General features: G+C 44.9%; 1 protein-coding gene across 9 annotated transcripts in view; it reads right to left on the reverse strand.

The window, feature by feature from the left end:
* Positions 1–20526, reverse strand: part of LNX1 (ligand of numb-protein X 1) — a 176571-nt gene that overhangs the window by 106536 nt on the left and 49509 nt on the right. For 5 of the 9 annotated variants that reach the window (XM_047719282.1, XM_047719290.1, XM_047719288.1 and 2 more), the window contains one exon: positions 12748–12875. The gene's annotated coding sequence lies outside the window, so the exon portion shown is untranslated. Of the gene's footprint in view, positions 1–9588; positions 9719–12747; positions 12876–13008; positions 13195–13957; positions 14032–14301; positions 14455–20526 lie in introns of those variants that run through there. The other 4 variants (XM_047719285.1, XM_047719283.1, XM_047719287.1 and 1 more) reach the window with 3 other exon arrangements.

Raw genomic sequence — 20526 nt, forward strand, 5'->3', positions numbered from 1 at the left:
CTGTATATATTTTCCAACTTTGTTTTAGATTAAATAAAGCCTAAATGAATAGACACAAATTATGAGAGAATTGGAAAAAAAAAAAAACAAAAGCAGTTCGGGCTCTAAAGAAAGAAGTAGGTAGACTTTAAAAAATATGATTAATAGGGGCGCCTGGGTGGCTCAGTGGGTTAAAGCCTCTGCCTTCGGCTCAGGTCATGATCTCAAGGTCCTAGGATTGAGCCCCGCATCAGGCTCCCTGCTCGGCAAAGAGCCTGCTTCTCTCTCTCGTTCTGCCTACCACTCTGCTTACTTGTGCTCTCTATCTCTCTGTCAATTAAATAAATAAAATCTTTAAAAAATATATATGATTAATATAATTTGAGGTGTCTTCTTTCCAGTTTACATCTCCTAAACACATATGACGTATCATGTTTTTAAGACATGTATGTGCCTTGCTGAACTGATAAGAAATTATCTAAAATCATTATGGCTTAAAGGTAAGCTATTTTTTCTTCTAAAAGTAAGTGAGAGGGCCCGTCAGCTTGGAGTCATTCACGTCCCTGAGTGCACAGTTCCTCAGCACTTCTGGCCCTGGCTGAGGTGAGAGGACAGAGCTGCAATCTGGCTTTCTTGCAGTTTGGAGAAAGAGAAGGGAAGTCGACTCCCTCCTTGGGTGTGTGTATGGGGCAATGGGGTGAAAATCGTGCCCTTCCTTCGTAGAACCCTCGTGTGGTTTAGGAATGATGTTTTCCATCTCTCCTGTGATTCGAGGTGCAGCAGAAGCCCAGGGAGACTTTGAGAGGTACGTGGAGTCCACCAGCATAGTGGTGAGAAGTGCCAGGAAAAGTAAAAATCCCCATCCCTGCTTCCTTTCTCGCCGGGGTATGGTCACACCTGGAATGTGTACAGAAGCTTCTTCCACCTAACTTACAAATTCTGAACTTCTCTGGCAGACAACAAAGCCACATTCCAGAGCCAACGCGAGTCAGCACTGTCTGCGAGCTCATGAGAGGTCATTTGTAACCTGTCACCTGCACGTTAAAATCCAATATAGTCTTAAGAACAGCCTTGGGGATATAAACTGTTTGGGAGAGGGAAAATGTCTGCATGACAGAACCGACCAGAATAATGGGGTCTCTGGTGTGCTGGTGTCCTGCTAATTCTCCTTTAAATGCACCCTGGCTTTGCAGAAATGGTAACCCGAGGGAAAATCATACACTGTGCTGGAGAGACAATGGATACATATGTCATTTGGCAGGCTGCACTGACAATTTCACATTTTCCTCATCCTGAAAGGACAAGACTTGACTCCACAGCTCCTCCTGAATGGCTGTATGAGTCACAGCTTTACAACAACGGTGATGGGGTGTCATATTATTAAAAAGAATTCATCCTCACCATCAAAGGCAGCGTGTACTGCATTGGACTTTGACCTTGACAAAGATGAAACATTGATAGCCATAGGCTCTTTGTGTTGAAAGGGACCTTGAGAGAAGGTCCCTACATGAAACAGCCCTTTCCTACCTTCGAAAATAGATGGTCCTGCATTGGAGAGCTTGAACTTCTAGGAGGAACAGTCTGCAGACAGAACAAAAATTTGCTTCTCTAGAACTCATCTATCCCCTCCATGGTGCCAGTATTTCTCCTAGAAGCTGTTTAGAACATGTCACATTCAAAACAACAACAGCAACAACAACAAAACAAAAGAATATGTCAAATTTCTGAAGTCCCTTAATTATTGGAAGACACCCCATTTCCCACACCCACCCCTTAGCCTTAGCCTTTCTGGCATTCCTTCTAGTTTCCCTAGACTCTGTGAGGCTGACCACTCTCTTCCAGAAACTCCCTGATGGTTCAGGGTCCCTCCTACAGTGTACGGGTAGAATGAACCCCAAAACTCCAGGACAGCATGAAACAGACTAACTGTGCACAGAGCCTAGGACGGCGTCTGCTTTCTCGGGCCACTGCGGTCACTGTAGTCCTGGCCTGCTCTGAGCCAGACACTGCCCTGAGGCCTGGAGAAAGCTATCAGCAATTCCTGAGCCCAGAGGGGAAAACAAAATCCAGGGCAATAAAGTGGAAAAGCAGAGGCTGGGAACAGAGGTTAGAAAACGCAAAGATATTTAGTGGAATTAGGTGGATTTATTTAAACAGAAATTCCTCACTGGTTAAACACTCGAGTATCGGAATCCGCGGCGTATAACCCGATCCCAAGAATGAGTGGTATTTGGGGCTCTGGACTCTCCCATTTGTCTGCAAGGGTGCTTATATTTTGATACATCTTGTTCCCAAATGTACTGACAACCTGAACAGGAGCAAAGAGAAATGGAAACCATTTAAAAGCATGGCAAGTCAGAGATCACTGTTTCATCCAGAGGGCAAACCTCCATGAACACTCACTGACACCCCCAATAAATGAAAATGAAAAAGTTAAAGAAGTGAGGCCATGGGCAGCAGATGGAAGGCCAGTGACAGGAACCGGAAGTCCTGCAGCTCTGGACGCGCCTCAAAAGAAAAGAAAAGAAGAGAAAAGGAAAGACGAGGAAAGGAAAGGAAAGGAAAGGAAAGGAAAGGAAAGGAAAGGAAAGGAAAGGAAAGGAAAGGAAAGGAAAGGAAAAAGACCAAGACAAAAAGCTGCACAAGGACTGGAAAAAAAGTGTCTAAGGAGGTGTCCTAGACACCTGGGCCCCCCCTAGGTGAGCCTTTCACCAAAGGGCTCTTAAGTCGGAGGAAGAATTTGCTTCCCATGAGAGGAAAGAAGAGACATCTAAGCCAGGCCCCGAAATGATCACCAGATGACTGGATCCCAAAAGAGCCTTGTTTTGAGAGTGTGTCGTTAAGTGACAAGCATCCCCTCCAGCAGGGACTCTGTGACCCTGTAAACAGTGTGGGGTTCTGCCCTCCTGTGGTGGGGCTGCTTCCTGGGTTCTGCTGACGTGTTCAATGTTGTTCAAAATCTCCTAATCCTTTCCACCAACCCCAGTGTTTTACACAAACCCATAATGACTAAGAACCCCTATGCTGGAGGATTTCCGAGGGAACTTTCAGCTTTAAGACACAGAGCTGGAGGGGCGCCTGGGTGGCTCAGTGGGTTAAAGCCTCTGCCTTCGGCTCGGGTCATGATCCCAGAGTCCTGGGATCGAGCCCTGCATCGGGCTCTCTGCTGAGCAGAGAGCCTGCTTCCCATTCTCTCTCTCTCTCTCTGCCTACTTGTGATCTCTGTCTAATAAATAAAATAAAAAAATCTTAAAAAAAAAAGAAACAGAGATGGAGTTTTTTTTTTTTTTTTTTTTTTTAATCATTGGGGATGCTTTGAACTTTGGATGAAGCTATGCAGAGCAGAAGGGTTGCAGGACAGGGTTCAAACTGGTCATGGAGGCCACACCTTAGTGCAGAGATCTCAGTCAGTCCGGAACACCATCCCGGACCGTGAAGACCAGAAATACACTCATGTAGGAATCGAATGGAAGAGTGCTGGGAAATTCTTCACATCGGTGGCCTCATTTCTCTTTCTAAAATAATTATCAGCTGGCATGTTTGTCTAACCACGGCCTGCCATGACCCTGCCTGGAACTCCTAAATTAGATTATTGGTGGGGGTGAGGGGGAGTGATCGCCAAAGTTAGCGCAAGCTCTATCTTTCTCTAGCAAACAAAGTAGATTTATAATTACATTTTAAATTATAGATAGACTGTGTGAAACTTGGAGGTATCAATAAGGTACCATCAATTTTTAAGAAATACCAACTGTGAACTAAGGGACATAAGAGAGTGAACAAATGCTCTGGGGGCTCTTCCTTAGCTTCTAGACACATCAGTAATAGGGAGGAATTAAATGCTTTAGGGACCTGAATAGAAATGGTCACACATGGGCTAAAAACTGTCTTTGAACCAAGAGGGGTTGAAGTGGGGGCTGAGGGAGCAGGGGCGCCATATACATTTCCAGAAAAAGGAGAGAGAACACAAAGAAGGCAGGTGCTTATGGACTGTTGTGAAGGTCAGGGTTAGGTCTGATCCTACTTCTTATCAAAATCCATGATCTCCAAGAGAGAGCAAGCAATTCATTCCTTGCATCTACGAGTGACACCAGCCTGCATAGTGCTGCCTACACTAGAAGGGACAGAAAAAATAAATCTAAATGGTCTTTAAAGAGGTCTTTAAATATTTTCAAGAAATTAAAGGAAACTCAAACTGAGAGGAGACACAATGTCTGGGGTTCACAGCCGAGAACACAGAGAGCCAGAAAATGGGAAGGACAAGAGAAGTGTTCAGGTGAAAAGAGTCCCAGGGGGCAAGTGGATTAAATACAAGTTTTAGTAGCCCCGGGAAGATCTTTTACAAGCTGCTTGGAGAGGAGCTTTGCCTCTCTTGACTGAAGATTTACTGCCTCTCGTCTGGGTATCATGGCACCCCTTTTCCTACCTGGGTTTGTTTGTAAGAACTCTGTCCCAGAAAAAAATGTCTTTCCATCTCCTGGTCCACCAACATGATGGAATGGAGCTGACCCCCTGCCAACAACAAGAATGAAGACAGACTATTTTGGCTTGACCAAGGACTCTGTTCATGCAAATACTCGCCGTAGAATCTTGGGAAGCGCTAATGTCAGAGGAGAGGCGTGGAAAAGCAGGATGACGTTCTTCTACCCAAGGCTGAAAAATATATTCACTAAATGCTTTTTTTTTTTTTTTAAAAACAGATAACCAAATTTTATAGAGGGAAAGACAAAGTGAAGGAAGATATTTGAATTCTCAATATTGTTTCTGCTATGTTTTAATTCTATATATATTCATTGATCACCTATGCCATGCCTGGCCTTGGTCTTGAATTCTGTGGGACCTCCCATAAGGAATTCAATTTTATCTTCAGTAAATTTAGGTCTAATTAGAAAAGAAGGAGCTTACCTACAGAAAACAATGTTAAAGCACTGCAAAAAAAAAAATACACAATGAATATGGCAAGGAGTATGATCTGTGTACCGCCCCCTGCCCCCCCATAAGAGACAGGGACAAGTTGTGGAGGAAAAGAGGTAAGAAAAAGTATAATGTGACCCAGAATGGTTAGGACAGCTCATGGAATAGTTGGGTTTCAGGGATGATCATCAAAGATTAAGGGTGTTTGGACAAGTGGGAAGAAATTAAGGTAGGGGAAGAGCCTGAGCAAATCCCCCAGTCAAGGAAGAGAAATAGACATATTGGTGTTCGGTCACTTGATGACCTGTATTTGAGATTTTAAAATTATTTAAGAAATCAGGGCGCCTGGGTGGCTCAGTGGGTTAAAGCCTCTGCCTTCGGTTCAGGTCATGATCTCAGGGTCCTGGGATCGAGCCCCACATCGGGCTCTCTGCTCCGCGGGGAGCCTGCTTCCTCCTCTCTCTCTCTGCCTGCCTCTCTGCCTCCTTGTGATTTCTGTCTGTCAAATAAATAAATAAATCTTAAAAAAAAAATTATTTAAGAAATCATAGGACTTTGAGTTGGGTAAGAATCTTAGATTCTCCCCAAGTACAAGAATCCTCCTTACAAAAGCCCTATAGGATGGTCTATCAGCTTCTGCTTGAAACACCTACAATGACGGGGAGCTCATTAGTTTTCCTACAGCTAAATGCTTTCCTTTTGTTTCTTCAACGTTTCAGTGTGACATAGATCACATTCACTCCCTCAAAACATGGCAAGCCCCACCCCCCATTAATGAGGGAATTGGTGGTTTCTCTCTTATCTTTTCTTTTTGTCTCTGGTTCTTCCAGTTGTCTTCCTTGATAGTTGAGTTGGTAGTAAAGGGTCCACCCAGGATGCTCTCTAGTTTGATGAGGTCCCTTTGAAAACATGGCACCCAGAAGTGGACATCTACCCAGTTGTGGTCTGATGGTTCAGTGGAGGGGTTGCTTCCTTAACCAAGGTACTACTTGTCTTTCAAAGCAACATAAGATGGCCTTTACTGATTTGATTTTGCAGATACATTACACTATTGACTGAAAAAACTCAGCAGGTCTTTTGATCATAAAACACTATTGTGCCTTGAACACAGAAATATATGATGAAAAAAAAAAAGAAACACATGATGATAGTTTTGAAGACTGCCTATTATAACTCTCTTTACCTACTTTTTGACCAATATTTCAGCCTCCTCATGGACAAGGAATCATTCTATATAAGTAGTGGGAGAGCCTGTGTCTATGAATGTCAGTTGGGGTGGGTGTGGGTGTAGCAGGTGGAATGTTGGCTCCCTAAAACATCTTGCTCTGTCCTAATCCCCAGAACCTTATCAGAAAAAAAAAAGGCCCTTGAAGATGAATTAAGGATCTTGAGATGAGATCATCCTGGATTATCTAATTTACCTCAAATCCTATGACAAGTGTCTTCATTAGACACAGAAGAAGAGAACACACACACGTACGAGAAGGTGATAGGAACCCCACAAGGTTACAAATGCCAGGAAGCACCAGAAGTGGGAAGAGGCAAGGAAGGATTCTCCTGGAGCCTTTTGAGGAAGTGAGGTCATGCTAAAACCTTGATTTCAAACTTCTGGCCTCAGAAATGTGAGAGAATAACTTTTTGTTGGCTTAAGCCACCAGGTTTATGGCAATCTGTTATGGTGGCCTGAAGAAACTAACACAGAAAGCTCTGTATTTCCTGGGGCATTCCCCCCCAGAATGGTGGAAAACATCCCCAAGTATCCACACCAACATTTCCCTCCATGGTTTAGGGATATGGAAAGCAGGTTGGGAATGACAGCCACTTAAACTGCTCCATTCTTATGGAGGCAGTGCTCCCCTCATAAAAAAATGTAATAATTTTCTTTTAATCCATTACTAAGTTAGAATGCAGATGTTTCCATGATGACTGGTAAGCCAAGTTTGCTAGAGCCCCCAGGGGAAAAAGACTACAGAGACACCAGCTGAGTGTGTGTGCGTGCTGTAGAGAGCATAATGCACATCTAACAAGGATACTGAACGAGGAGTTTGAAAACACTAGATGACTCATATATTAATGTGAGTACGTAGGAACCTAACCGCGCAGCGTTCTATTCAAAGACGGCCACGTGACTGCCAAAAGCAGTCATAGGCAAGTTATGCAAATCATCTCCCAGATGGCAATGACATATTTACACCTCACCATCATGCATGTGCTGTTGCCATGCACTGTGCCAAGAGGCTATTAAAGAAAATTCTTGGAGAGTTTTCCACTCTGCTATTGGTGAAGCCTTTTGTGTGCCTGTGACAAATGCATCAAACACAAGAAGCAAGTAAGAGTCACTGGAAAATAATGGTGGAATTTAAATCCACACATTCCAAGGCACAAACTAGTGAGGTAAAAAACATCACCACCAATAACAACAACGTGCCCGGTGAATTGGGCCAGAACCTACTGCGATGGTTGTATTAGGGTAGAGTCAATCTACCCCATCAAAGAGCATGGTTCCCAACAGCAAGGGGAAGAGGTTCCTTCAGAAAGGCAGAAGAAGGGCAGGGATGAAAAGAATGGAAATGAAGAGATTCTTGTAAAAACTATAAATCTCAAATTCGGAAGTCATTTTGTCTACTCCCTACTTGAGGCAGGCATCTCTTCTTCCTTTTCTTCTTTTTTTTTTTTTTAAAGATTTTCTTTTATTTGACAGAGATCACAAGTAGGCAGAGCAGCAGGCAGAGAGAGAGGGGGAAGCAGGCTCCCTGCTGAGCAGAGAGCCTGATGTGGGGCTCAATCCCAGGACCCTGGGATCATGACCCGAGCAGAAGGCAGAGGCTTTAACCCACTGAGCCACCCAGGTGCCCCTTTCCTCCTCCTTTTTAGAATATAGTAGAAAATAAAACATAATAATGATTACTATTTAATGAGTAATTCACGAGGTGCAAGACACAGTGCTGGGTACTCTACGTCTATTTTCTCTTTTAATCATGAGACTATTGCTATGAGATCAATATAACCCCCATTTTATAGATGAATACATGTGTCACTAAGGAAACACAAATTCTCTCTGGCATTCACTCATTCATTTTTCAATACATACTGGGCACATGTAAACACAGCAAATAAACAAATATGCCAAATATATCAAGAAAAAATGACCTTCAGTGTCAGGGGAGTCAGTACCCCAAAAAGGAAACCTACTGGATTTTTGGACAGCTCTCATTCTTAGAAAGTTCTTTCTTATATTGATCTGAGAGGCGTCTCCATGTAACTAAGCAATAGGTCACTGTGGTGTCTTTGTTCACTTAGAACAAAAGGAGGTAAGAGGACATGGTGAGGGTAAGGGGTTTACGAGGCAACTGACATTCTTGGTTTCTGATTTCAGCTAAGTGCAGTTTCTGTACTTAACAACATGTCTGGTTTTCATGTTAACCCTTATTCTTTGGGGATCACAGATGGCCAAATCCCATTAACCCAAAAAGAGAGATGTAGTCTTCCTTGCAAATAGTTTTGAAAAGCCCTTGACAGCTTGGAGGCACTGTCAGAGGACCAGAAATATGCCACCCACATAAAAGCGAGTCTGCGTGGTGCCAACCCATAAATATCAGGAATAGTGTCAGGAATCAGGAATGTGTCACCTGCAGGAGGTCCATGAATGCTGAAGCGATGAGGAGGACACATTTCAGAGCCACCCTCGTGTGTCCTCTCTTGGCAGTGTCTTACAAGAATGGCCTTTCAAGTGGTCAGAATCCCAGCAGCAGAACCTCTTTTCGCCACTCAACTGTGGAATTCACATCCAAAAGGGAGACACTGGAAGCCAGGGAGCTGGGAATAGCTGCTCTGGGAGAACCCACTGTTTATGGACCTCACGGAATCCTCCCGCCACAGGTCTGCAGAAGACCAGGTCTTTCGATGGGCAGCTACCCTACCCTGGAGCTCCAATATAAACAAGATCATCCTTGTTAACGGGTTTTCTGTCTAAACCTTTGGGGGCCTTTTGGGAAATCTGTTATTCTCAAAGAGTGTTTGGCCCTCCGCTGATTACTCTTTCCAACATTGCTATGTCCAAACTGTAGCATGACCTGAGAAGATGAACTTTAACCGAAATAATCATTGTTTCCTCTACAGGCTCACCTCAGAGACAGATGGGGTTCAGTTCCAGACCACCACAATAAAGCGAGTTCACAACAAAGCAGATAGCATAATAAAGCGAGTCAAGGGAATTTTTTGGTTTCCCAGTGCGTATAAAAGTTTAAACTCTATCATAGTCTATTACGTGTGGCATTACATTACGTCTAAAAAAGTGATGTGTGGACTTTAATTTAAAAATCCTTTCTTGCTAAAAAATGTTAACCATCATCTGAGATTCTATTGAGTCGCAACCACTAGGCACACGTCATCATAACACATATAATGGTAATGAAAAGTTTGAAATATGGTGAGAATTACCAAAATGTGACACACAAAGGAACGAATGCTGTTGGGAAAATGGCACTGATGGCCGTGCTAGAGGGAGGCTTTCCACAACTCGTCCACTTGTAAAAAAAAAAAAAAAAAGCAGTATTTGCAAACTGCAATCCAGCCATGTATGTACTGCGTGTACCAAAAGCTATGCCTGTACTAATCCAACGAGGGTTAATTGATTGAGCCCCTACTCTATCACGGACCAGGCACTTCACACGAAACCATCTCCTGTTTGTTCCTTACCACAGCACTGGTTTGGGGAAGTATTCCATTTTCCAGATGAGGCCATGTGCGACCGAGAGGCACGAAGCGGCTTAAGTCCATTACGTGGTGGAATTGGGTCTCGAACCCAGATCTGTCGCACTCCACCTCCCTTTAGAAAAATAATAGTAGCAAGAGCTCACATTGTGTCAGGTAGTAGTCTAAGCACTTTGGACACTGCCCTCATTTCTTCCTCATAACGAGCCTGTTTTATAGCTGGGGTAAGGGGGTCTGATCATCATCACAGGTCACGCTGTTAGCATAAGAGAGTGCTGTCTTTGGAACCCCGGCAATCTGATGCTAACAGAAGGTAAATAAACACGGACGCTGCTGGGCAGGGAAGCTAGGGTTCCTCTCCAGGACCCTCTAAGCATGCCAGGAGTAGGGTTGAGGTTATGAACCCTTGTCCTCGATCGGCTGGTGAACGATGAAAACTTGCCTTAGCTTTTCAGGATAGGGTGAGACTTAGAGGAGCCTGGGAACACCTCTGCTCTCATGCCATGCCTCAAGGTCATCCAATGGCACGGGATATTCCAGGAGTGAGGTGATCATCTCCAAGGGAGCTACAAGGCCCCTTCCCCAGTGTAGAGCAGGCTCCCAATTGGCCACCTCCCCCTCGTTCCGGTGACTTGGCATGGCAGATCACCAGGTTGTGGCTAAGGGTGTTTACCTGCAAGATTGGAGGAAACCAAGCACCCACCCTGCCCAGGAGAGAGAGCATAGTTGAAAGCAGAAAAGGCCTCCTGCCAAGTGAGATTACAGTCAATGACAACAGGAACATTTTCCCCGCAGGCCTGCGGAGGACCACATTCGGTGCGTCTGTTGGGGTGTGAGAGCTTTGCGGTGGGAAAGGCAGGAGGACAGCAGTGGCCCGCAGCTCCCAAGCATGTTTGGGAGCAGGCAGAGACCGATTGGCCTGGCTCATGTGATGTAGTTTAAGCGTTCTCCTGCCTCCTGCCTATTTTCTTTCTCTGAACTGTTAACATCGGAGTTAATTATGTACAATTAATACCATAACGAGAACTATCAGGGTTCCTAATGATGGCAACCGCAGAAGATCTTTTATCTTGGTAGGGTCAGACTATCTCTGTCGAGCACCCAGGAAAATTCCTTCAAGAACAGCCCACACCTCTATTTGGTCCCCATGTAGCGCTAGTCACTGGTCACTCGACGCCCTCAGCGTGTTACCCCATTTGCTTCTCATGAGCACTTCAATCATAAGGCTTGTGTCCTGTTTTACTGACGAAGAAACTGACGTTCTGAGAAGTCGAGTAACCTGCTCATGAGTGTGCATGGAAGACACTGTGTGTTTCCCAGTCAGACCTATCGCCACTTGAACCAAGAGATGGGATTACTACAGGCAGAAGCCACTGTGGGTCCTTCACCCCTTTGGACAATACTTGTGTGTAAATTATCCAAGAGACCAAGTGCCTTCTAGATAACCTGACTCTGGATTCCAGCCTCCATATTTTCTTTCCTTTCGTCTATCTGGAGGCATTGCATCCTGAGCTGTGTTCCTTTAGTGGGGAAGGACCTTGACATACAGTGATGAAAGGATGTATTTAATCATAACATCACTGCTGTGCAAAGAGCTAACAGTCCATGGTAATCCAGAGGAATGCGTCTCGTGGAGAGGTCTGTGACTTTAAAGACACGTTCCTCTCCAGAAAGAGTCAGGATCGAGGAGATCCTTTCCTTTCTTCTGCTGACAAAGCTCTGAATCAAGTGAGAAGACTGCTAAGGGACAACCTTGTAGCCACCATCCAAACATACCACTGGGGTGGGGATGGGGGGAAAAGAACAGACAAAAGTCAGTGAGAGAACATGATGAGCTTCCAAGAAGGGAGAGAGAAATGGGCAACAAGGCCCCAGGCAGATTCTCAGTGGTGAGAAGCGAGGGTCTGAGACCAAACTTTGCTCAGCTTATTTCCATTTTTCTTTCTGAAGAGTTAACAAGCGCCTTGAATTTCCAGGGGGATGAAAATGAGTGTAACTCCTAACAGCTTATTCCTTTGCAAAGATCTTTGCAAACAGATCTCAGAAAAGTCACTGATGAAGGAATCCAGAATGAAATGTCCCCTGGCTGGTTCATTTCTCCCTCTACAGATTCCGGCTCATCCCAGCAGGGGACTGGGTTTATTTTCCTTTCTCTAAGGACAGTGCTGGCTGCAGAGCGCGGCTCTTGGGCTGTCAAGAACAGAAGTAAGACAGGCTGGGGATCAGGATTAAGAAAACAAAAATGGATCCTAGAGGTAAAATTACTTAAAAAAAAAAAAAAAAAAGGTCCTGGCAGAACAATCTTTTTGGTAGATTTGCTATTAAAAGAGAAAAAGAAAGGTGGAAGAATTGAAAAAAAAAAAAAGTTAAAAATCCGACCTGAAGTTACATTCATTCTTGTTAAGCCTGGAGGAAATAATCTTTACTTTAACCAAAGGTCAGCAGGCAGCCAGTCCAGGTCTGGATGTAAACAGCTCTAATCCAGACTGCAAAGTGTTTTTTAAGAACGTCAACAAAGAAAAAAATAAAACTCAGTAGACTTTTTTAGAGAAGAAAGAGGGAGAAAAATGAGTGTTGGCCTCTGAGAAGGGCAGCAGAAGGTACTCGTCTGAGCACCGGACTTCTGGCGGGGGGAACAAATGTAAGGTCATCTCCCAGGTTCAGATGGAAATTGCCTCTGGTGAGACAAATGCAGAGAAGTAAGGCCAAATAAGGCAAATGAGGCAAAAATAAGGCAACTCTGAATTCATTCGGCCCTGCCCTCCCAACCCTCCCTTAAAACGGGCTGAACAGGTCTGAGTCTTTGAGTTCAGTTTCAAAAAAGTCTCCACTATACTCCACTCCAGGGTTAAAAAAAAAAAAAAAAAAAATCAGATCAACTTCCCAGACAAGCAGAGCCTGGCTTAATGATTAAGAGAAACAAAAGGGATTAAATATCTGGCCTGGGAGAATTTTCCTGTACAACCCAAATGTCAAAGCCATCTCTCTGCTCGTCCCTCTCAAAAGAGCTTCTCCCTGTGGGACAAACACCCGGGCTAAGTCATTCAGCTTTTATTTTTTTCATTCAATTTCCTCATTCAGAGAGATCCCTCAGGGGCCAGGGGTCTAAATGCCAGAAGAGAAAAATGAAGGGTTTCAACTCACCTTTTCCAGTGCGTGTCCCGGGCACTCAAGGCAGCCGCAGCCCCGAAGTTCCCATGCCTTGTGGGTGAATCTGGCAGTTCCTGGGGCTCCCGGAGCAGTGACCAGGCTCAACCTTGGTGCACAGGTGCCTAAGGAAGGAGGAGGGCATTGGTTGGTCGAGAGCAGGAAACGTGTGACATCACGGGAGCCTCACAGATAAAACATTGCTGGGCCCTTAGCTATTGAAACAGTCAGTATAGGTCCCGCCCACCTGTCATTTACCTGAATACCTGCGAGCAGGTAGGTGGCGTCTCTGTGCCGACAGATGAATCAGTTAGAGCAATAGGCCAACTGGAATTTACTTTCTTTACTGAGCACAGCACGTGCCCAGCCCCGTGGACAGATCTGAATTTACAAGCCTGGTGGCTTCTGCGGCCCTCTCCTCCCTCCCCCTTCCCAGATAGCTACCTATAAAAAAGAGTTCAAAAGGAAATTTAAACACAGAGACAGTGTTTTGATGGGCGTAAGTAAGAAGAGTGTGAAGATCCATCGACTGCTTGGAAAACATTTGAGAATTGCCCTCAAAAGCCATTCTGAATAGCATCCCTTTGAATCCAGTGCTTCTCTGTTCCGATATTAAAAATTGGAGGTGACGCTTCAAATTCATTAAAAAAAAAATCTAAGCAGGCTACTGGTTGGCAGTTTCAAGGTCGGGGGTTTTCAAATGCTTTTTCTCCTACTTCCACCCCAGCGGGAAGACAGCGTTTTAATTCCATATTCAGGAGTTTGTAAAACTTGGGTCTTTCCTACCGCAGCTTCCCGGGCTGTTAGTCACATGGAGCTGACAGTTCCCTCTAAGCCTGCAATTAGGAGCCATTTAAATGATTCAGATTTGAATGATCGTACAGTAATAAGGTGGCTTTGTCTGCTGAGTTACAGCCAGGAAGAAGGAGTCAGAATTATTTCTGTCCCAAGCGTGCTGTGTGACCCTGGGCAAGTCACAGTGTTGCTCCAGCTCTTCCAGCAGGCAAGGACAGTAACGCCAAGCTCAGCTCTGCCCGCGCACTGCACCAGCTGGGAGCTATTATGACTGACTGTTAAGCCCTTTGGCATCTTCCAGACGATTGTAAACAACTCCCTGCATTGTATTAAACTCTGTGTATTTCTGCCCCCCCCCACCCCCCACCCCCAGCATCTCCCGACCATTCATTCATTCTCTGGAATGTGCTACCTGGGGAAACTGTGGCTTCTCCCTCCCAGGAGATGGTCTGCTGGTCCAGAGAGACACTTTTTATTCCCCTTGAAGAAAAAAAAAAGTAGAAACTCCTATTCCCCGCTCCCTTATTCTGTGTCCCTCTTCTCCTGATACCAGAAACCCTTTTGTTCCATGGGTTCGAACATTGTACTGCTTCGGTAGGTTATGGTCGGTCTTTGGGTGAGTAGGTTGGTGGCTTGGCTGGGGGAGGGGTGGAGGAAGAGGAATCAATGAGAGGGGGAGGGACAGAAGAGGAAAGGAAGGAAGTCTTGATTCTGTTCTCTTGGCCTCAACTTTGGGCTCAGCCAATCATCCAAGACCTTGTGAAACAACCGGAGGGAAGAAGGAGCAAAACTGGTCAAGGGCATGGGCTGCAGAGCAGGCTCTGTATACTTCACCAGGAGGAGAGCAGGCTCCTCTCCCCCAGCCACCCCAGACGGCACACCACCTTCCCCACCTGGGACCTGGGTGCACTGTGAAGAGAATGAAAATCTTAAAAAAAAAAAAAAAAATTCCCATGCACATTTTTCTCCAATAGGAACTAAGGTTGGTGTGGCCTCTCCTTCAGTGTTAACAACAAGAAGAGGCAAACCCTTTTCCATGCGGGTCATTCAGGAAAAGTACCAGTCCCTCAGCTTATTCTCAACTGAGAAACAAAAGCAAAACACAGGCTTCTTCTTCACTTGGACAGGGTGTCCCCTGCGCCCTGAGAAGGGTAGGGCGAGCCACCAACCTAATGAATCATCTAGAAGGCCCAACCTCTGGCACTCTTGGGTCTACCTGCCTTCCCTGTGTATCAATCATGCCTTACCTTTTTCTAGGGCCTCCAAGTCTGTCCCCAGAGAATGGAATCACAGACAGATTTTTTTTGTGTTTTTGTGTTTGGTTTTTTTGATGGGGGAGCTGTGTGTTTTTGGAGTGGGGGGAGAACTTGTAGGAAGTGACAGTGCATGAAGCTTTATCCAAAGGCCTCCTGGCTATGGGCTTCGCTTGCTGGATTCACATACACTTGGCCTTCTGTAAGTATGGCCTGATGAATAAAAATTAAGAACAAGAGTTGAGGCAGGAGGGGAATTTGCTCCCTGGTGTGGTTGTATTAAATGAAGAGAAAGAGAAAAAGTAGATACATTTTACACAATCAGCCATCCTCAGTGAGATGCATCTTGCTATACTTAGATTTAGAATAATTTCTAAAGGTTAAAAAAAATCAATATGGGCTTCCTTATTCCATTAGGGCTATTACATTATGAAGGAAATGATATTTCTAAACGATTGGTGAAGAGGATTTAAGTAATAAACATAAAAAGCTGACATCGAATAAGTGCTTACTGGGGGCTACTTATAGTTCTAAGCACGTTTTACAACAGTCCTAGATGTTAGGTACTATTTGCATTTAAAGCTGGGAAAACCAAGGCATAGGAAGGCTGAGAACTTACGGGCAGCCCAGCCAGCAAGTAGCTGGCCCAGAGCAGTTTTAGCCAGTGGAAAGAAAGGGAGGAGAGTTTCTGATTTCATACTCACCAGGTAACCTCTTGGACATTAACAAAACTTCTGACCCCTCCTCTATTCAGAAGGAAGTATCTTGTGGAAGTAGCCCTGGGAGTATGTGTAAGTTTCTGGGAAGGAGTGTCTTCAGCTGCAAATGAGTTATTAATCTGGTTTCTACGTAGACTATATGTGTACAGAACATATATACATATGCAAATATATGCATATATAACAGATGCGTATATTTATGCATATAGTTATGAGGAAACACACTCTGAATGCATTACTTGACATCACCGTTTGGAAACCTGTCAAACCCACCCCAGGAATGGAAGATCAACTTGAGGGGCCTCGTCAGAATGATCAGTTGTAAATCTCAATGGTATCTTTTAGGGTGATTTCTCTGTAAAAATCCAACAGTCTATACCTTTAAAATCGGAATGTCTCATCAGGACAGCCTTAAGAACACAGAACTACCTACAACTGGATAATATGAGACCATGTAAAGTTAAGTTCCAGTACGAACCACAGCCATGATGGGTGGTTGAGCCTGGCTTGGCAAATACTACATGCACAATGTTACATTCTTCCCCCCACACACCAGACAGGGGACCCACTAGTCCTTGCTGAAGGGCCATGGATGCCCTTTAGCTGAAAGGTAACCTCAGAATCGTCAAGATGAAAGTCCAAAGACGGTATAACTTCTAGGTCTCGTTTCACAGAAGGTGGAGGGAAAATCGGGAAAGGAACAGAGTGGTGTTGGCTGGTGCCATCGGGGAAGACTTCATGGAGAAGTCTGATGGATTGGCAAGATGGTGGGAAGGGCACACAGTTCCAGACAGGGTGGCCGTGTAGATGGGGCCAGGGATCATCGCAGCCTGTGTGTGTTGAGGAGGAAGCGGTGGTGGGCGAGCAGAGGGAGGCTGGGGAAGAAGATCCATGGCATGCTCAATTTGGACAGGTAAGGTGGGACCAGATTCTGAAGACCCTCAAGGACTGACTGCTTCGGCTACTGTTACTGGCTACTACTCTCAAGATGAACAAGCAGCTTTTTTAACTGGAGGAAAAAAGGAAGAAAGAAATTCAACATCTTGAGCATGGAGTAATTTATTAAGAGTGACAACGTTTTAAGAAACCAACCGAAAAATCCACCCTTAAGTACAGGGAACAAACAGGTGGTTGCCAGAGGGGAGGTGTGGGAGGGGGATGGGTGTGAAACAGAAAAAGGGGATCAAGAGTACACTTCTCTAGGAAAATAAAGAATGACCATGTCTTCAGTGCGGAGGTAAATCTCCAGGAGATGCCATTTTGGCTACCTTACGATCTTCAGAGACACGCCTCCTCTGCAGTCCTTATATCCCGTAAATACGGTCATCTGGAGGGACAGGTGGAATGCATTAGAAATCTCTCTGAACTCAGGTTAGGCCTGTCCTAGTTAACCAGCCAGCTCACTTGGGCTTTTTTTTTTTTTTTTAAATATTTAACTTCTCCCTAAATTTTTTTTTTTAATATTTATTTATTTGACAGAGAGACACAGCGAGAGAGGGAACACAAGCGGGGGGAGTGAGAGAGGGAGAAGCAGGCTTCCCACCAAGCCGGGAGCCCGATGCGGGGCTCGATCCCAGAACCCCGGGATCATGACCTGAGCCGAAGGCAGACGCTTAACGACTGAGCCACCCAGGCGCCCCTCACTTGGGCTTTTTGATTAGCTTGAATTCTTTTATGTATCCTGACAGGGAAATCTAAGGGGGGAAAGGAGGTCTGGTTTCAAAGCCTTTTCCTTCTGGATCAACACAATGAAGGTTGGCATTCTCAAGGATTCCTCCTGGCAATGAACCTATTGCTAAGAGCATGCCTCGTGATTCGTCAGAATTACTTTGCCCCTGTTTGCTTCTTTTTTTTTTTTTTTTTTAATGGCATATTTGTAGAGTTGTCTCAGATGACTAAATGCCACAACAAAACACAGTCCATGTGATTTTAATATACACATCTCAAGAAAAAGCCACTTTGGCTGCAAGTACCTGGCATTATAAGATGGAATTGGCTGTATACATTCCATCATCTTGGCCTCAGGTTTTTTTTTTTTTTTTTTTGAAACTAGCTTAGCCCCAAATCTTTCATTGGCTAATTCCAAGTGCTTAGCATGATGCAAATAAGCAGATCCTACAAAGGCAATTATAGAAAATAATAGTAATAATCACAGCGATCAGCGGCTGCGATAGACGTTGTCTGGTTCTGTGTATGTGGAGGAGAATCTGGTTCTCTCAAGAAACTCATGGCCTAGGTATTGTCTGCTGTGCAGATGAGCTTCTAGAACATTCTACAGATCTACAGTTTAGGAGCAGTTTCTGCTTTGTGTGCTATTTGGGGAGGAGGAAGCACATTAGCTATTGGACTTGGCACCTCGTTTGTGAACTTGGCACATATTTGTGGCCACCACCCTCTGCTCTAGCACACATACACAGAAGGACTTCGTTGTTGCAGTCTCTGTAATTATCATGAGGCCTATATTCCACACCTGTAAATATCTTTATGTTTCTATGTCTCCACTCCTGTGTAAACCAGGTGGGTTAGTCCATGTTTTGGTGATGGTTGTCACTGTTTTGGAGGTTGTCATGTCTTTGTTTCTTTATTGGTTCCTTCTTTTACAGTTATATTGATTGACTCAATGCCATATATCAAAGATATAAAATATCTCTTCTCCTTATTAACTTTGGCCTTGTTCTAAGGGCTTCCATGTCCTTGTAGATGACCCCTCAAGCATCCTTGACCTCCTCAACTATGAGGACATTTACCTTTGCTCCTCTCAAGCTGCCAGTTCTCTTTTTTTTTTTTTTAAGATTTTATTGATTCATTTGAGAGAGAGAGCACGAGCAGGGAGGAAGAGAGAGAGAGGGAGAAGCAGACTCCTTGCTGAGCAGGGAGCCAGACCTGGAGCTTGATCCCAGAACCTGGAGATCATGACCTTAGCCGAAGGCAGAAGCTTAACCATTTGAATCACCCAGGTTCTCCTACGCTGCCAGTTCTTAGGGCCACCCCTTGGATCTTCTTATCACCTCCAAATTTTCCATTTCAGAAAATCTGAGAATGCTGTTCTCTGCTATATTCTCAATCATTGAGGTTTTCACTCCCTTCCTCAATCTTTGCCTTCTTCTCTGCACTGACTGTGGTCCCTGGTGCCTGGAGGGGGCCCACGGATATCTGCTCTGTATTGTTTTCACTTCCAGCTTATCTGGCCCAGATTCCATTTCTGTGCCAGCATCTTCAATTTCCTACTGACCTGGTGGGGCCATGGGGCTAGCCTTCTCTCTTCCCATAAGCCTGAAGCCTGGCACCACTATTTAGGATGTCCTACGGTGCCTGCTGTACTCATCCCTCTCCTTGGTACTCCTGGTTAAGGTCTTTTCCTTCCCTCTCGGTGGTCACCCCCACCTTCAGTTCATTCTCCTTTACTGACACCCAGGCTTTTCAGGATCTGGATTCTGCTTGCCTATCAAAACTCATCAACATCTTATCTTTCCCATCCACAGAACACCATCCACCTTCCACCTTGCCCAAGTCACCCTGTGTCAGAAAGGAGTAATGCCTCCCACCCCCATTTCCACAGGAAAGTGGTTTCCAAAGCAAACCCCGGCCAGCTCCACACTCCAATTCTGGGAGTCCCTGACTGGGGAAATGGGAAAGAAAAACCAGGTAAGCTCACTTTTGCTCCTCCCTTTCCTGTCTTGGGAGTGAGCTCGACTTTCCCTGTGCCATGCCATGCTTTGAGTCCTCTCTGGGCATGCTTCCTTTTGAGAAACTGCCACTGCCAGATCTGCTCTGTCCTGGGGTCTTCAAGTTCTGTTTTCCCTTGTTCCAGGTGCTGGTCTCCAGGTTAGAACCACCATTTAAAAGGTGGTATTTTTGCCTCCATAATTGCTCTTTTGAATTTTCTCAAATTATCCCAAACCCAGATGGGGAAGAGGCACTGTTTACCACGGTTCTCCTTAGCTATCCCAAATCCTAATTGTTTGTGGTTCCCCTAGTAATCTGCATCTCTCACTTCCAGGCTTTTACCCATGTGATACCCCAATACTTATTGTGCATTTACCATTGCCCAGATTGACGATATGCACTTTATCTGTGTTCTCTTACCAGATCCTGGCAGAAATCCTAGGAACTAACTCTACTTAACAGATGAAGAAACTGTCTCTGAGAGGTGATGTAACTTGTCTGACATGCCCAGCTGATTACAGCCAGATCTGAGACTCAGGTAAACTCCTCCCTCAGTCTGGGAAACTCCTTCTCCACCTGCAGGGCTCAGCTCAAACGCCATCTTCTTTACAGAACCTTCTGTGACCTACCCAAGGTCTGTGCCTGTCCCGTGCTGGCCACACTACTTCAGCAAGTGTTTCACGGATTGCCACTTTTCAAAGACCGTCTCCTCTCTAGACAGCCAGGTAAGGAACACAGCTTTTCATAGACCCTCAGGACTCGCCAGGGCTGGGAGGGAACTTAGCCCAATCCCTGTGATAAATATTAGTTAAAAGAACTAAAGATGAATATAAGACGAAGGGAGGCGGTGGGGCGGGTTGGGGGGTGGATGGAGAAACTCACATCAAGTTAAATCTTGAGGATGCCCTTCCTTCTCGCAGCAGTCTAGGCCTGTTGACTTCGGAAAGGGAACAGATTTTAACCCACTGAAGTGTTATAGTAGTCCTACCACAATCTAGACATTCATTATTCACTCATTCATTCTTTCACTCACTTATTCAACAAATTTATTAAATACCACTAACATAGGAGTCGATGACAAGGATAAGAAGAAACTATTTTCAGGAACTCATAGTCAAAGGACAAGTGGAGTTTAAGACCAATGATTAAACAATCAAAGGTGGAAATTGTCATAATAGAGGAGTGGCCACAGGTGCAATTTCATGAAGGAGGGGATGGGCTTGTTTCTTCTTGTTTGAAGGCTCCAAGTTGTTAAAAAGTACTTGCCTGAGTTTGCCCAGCTAGTAAATGGCAGAGCCAATATTGGAGTGTAGTTCTTCTTGATTTTAGGGCTCATCATCTTC

The sequence above is a fragment of the Lutra lutra genome, chromosome 2, assembly GCF_902655055.1.
Source record: "Lutra lutra chromosome 2, mLutLut1.2, whole genome shotgun sequence".
Taxonomy (NCBI): domain Eukaryota; kingdom Metazoa; phylum Chordata; class Mammalia; order Carnivora; family Mustelidae; genus Lutra; species Lutra lutra.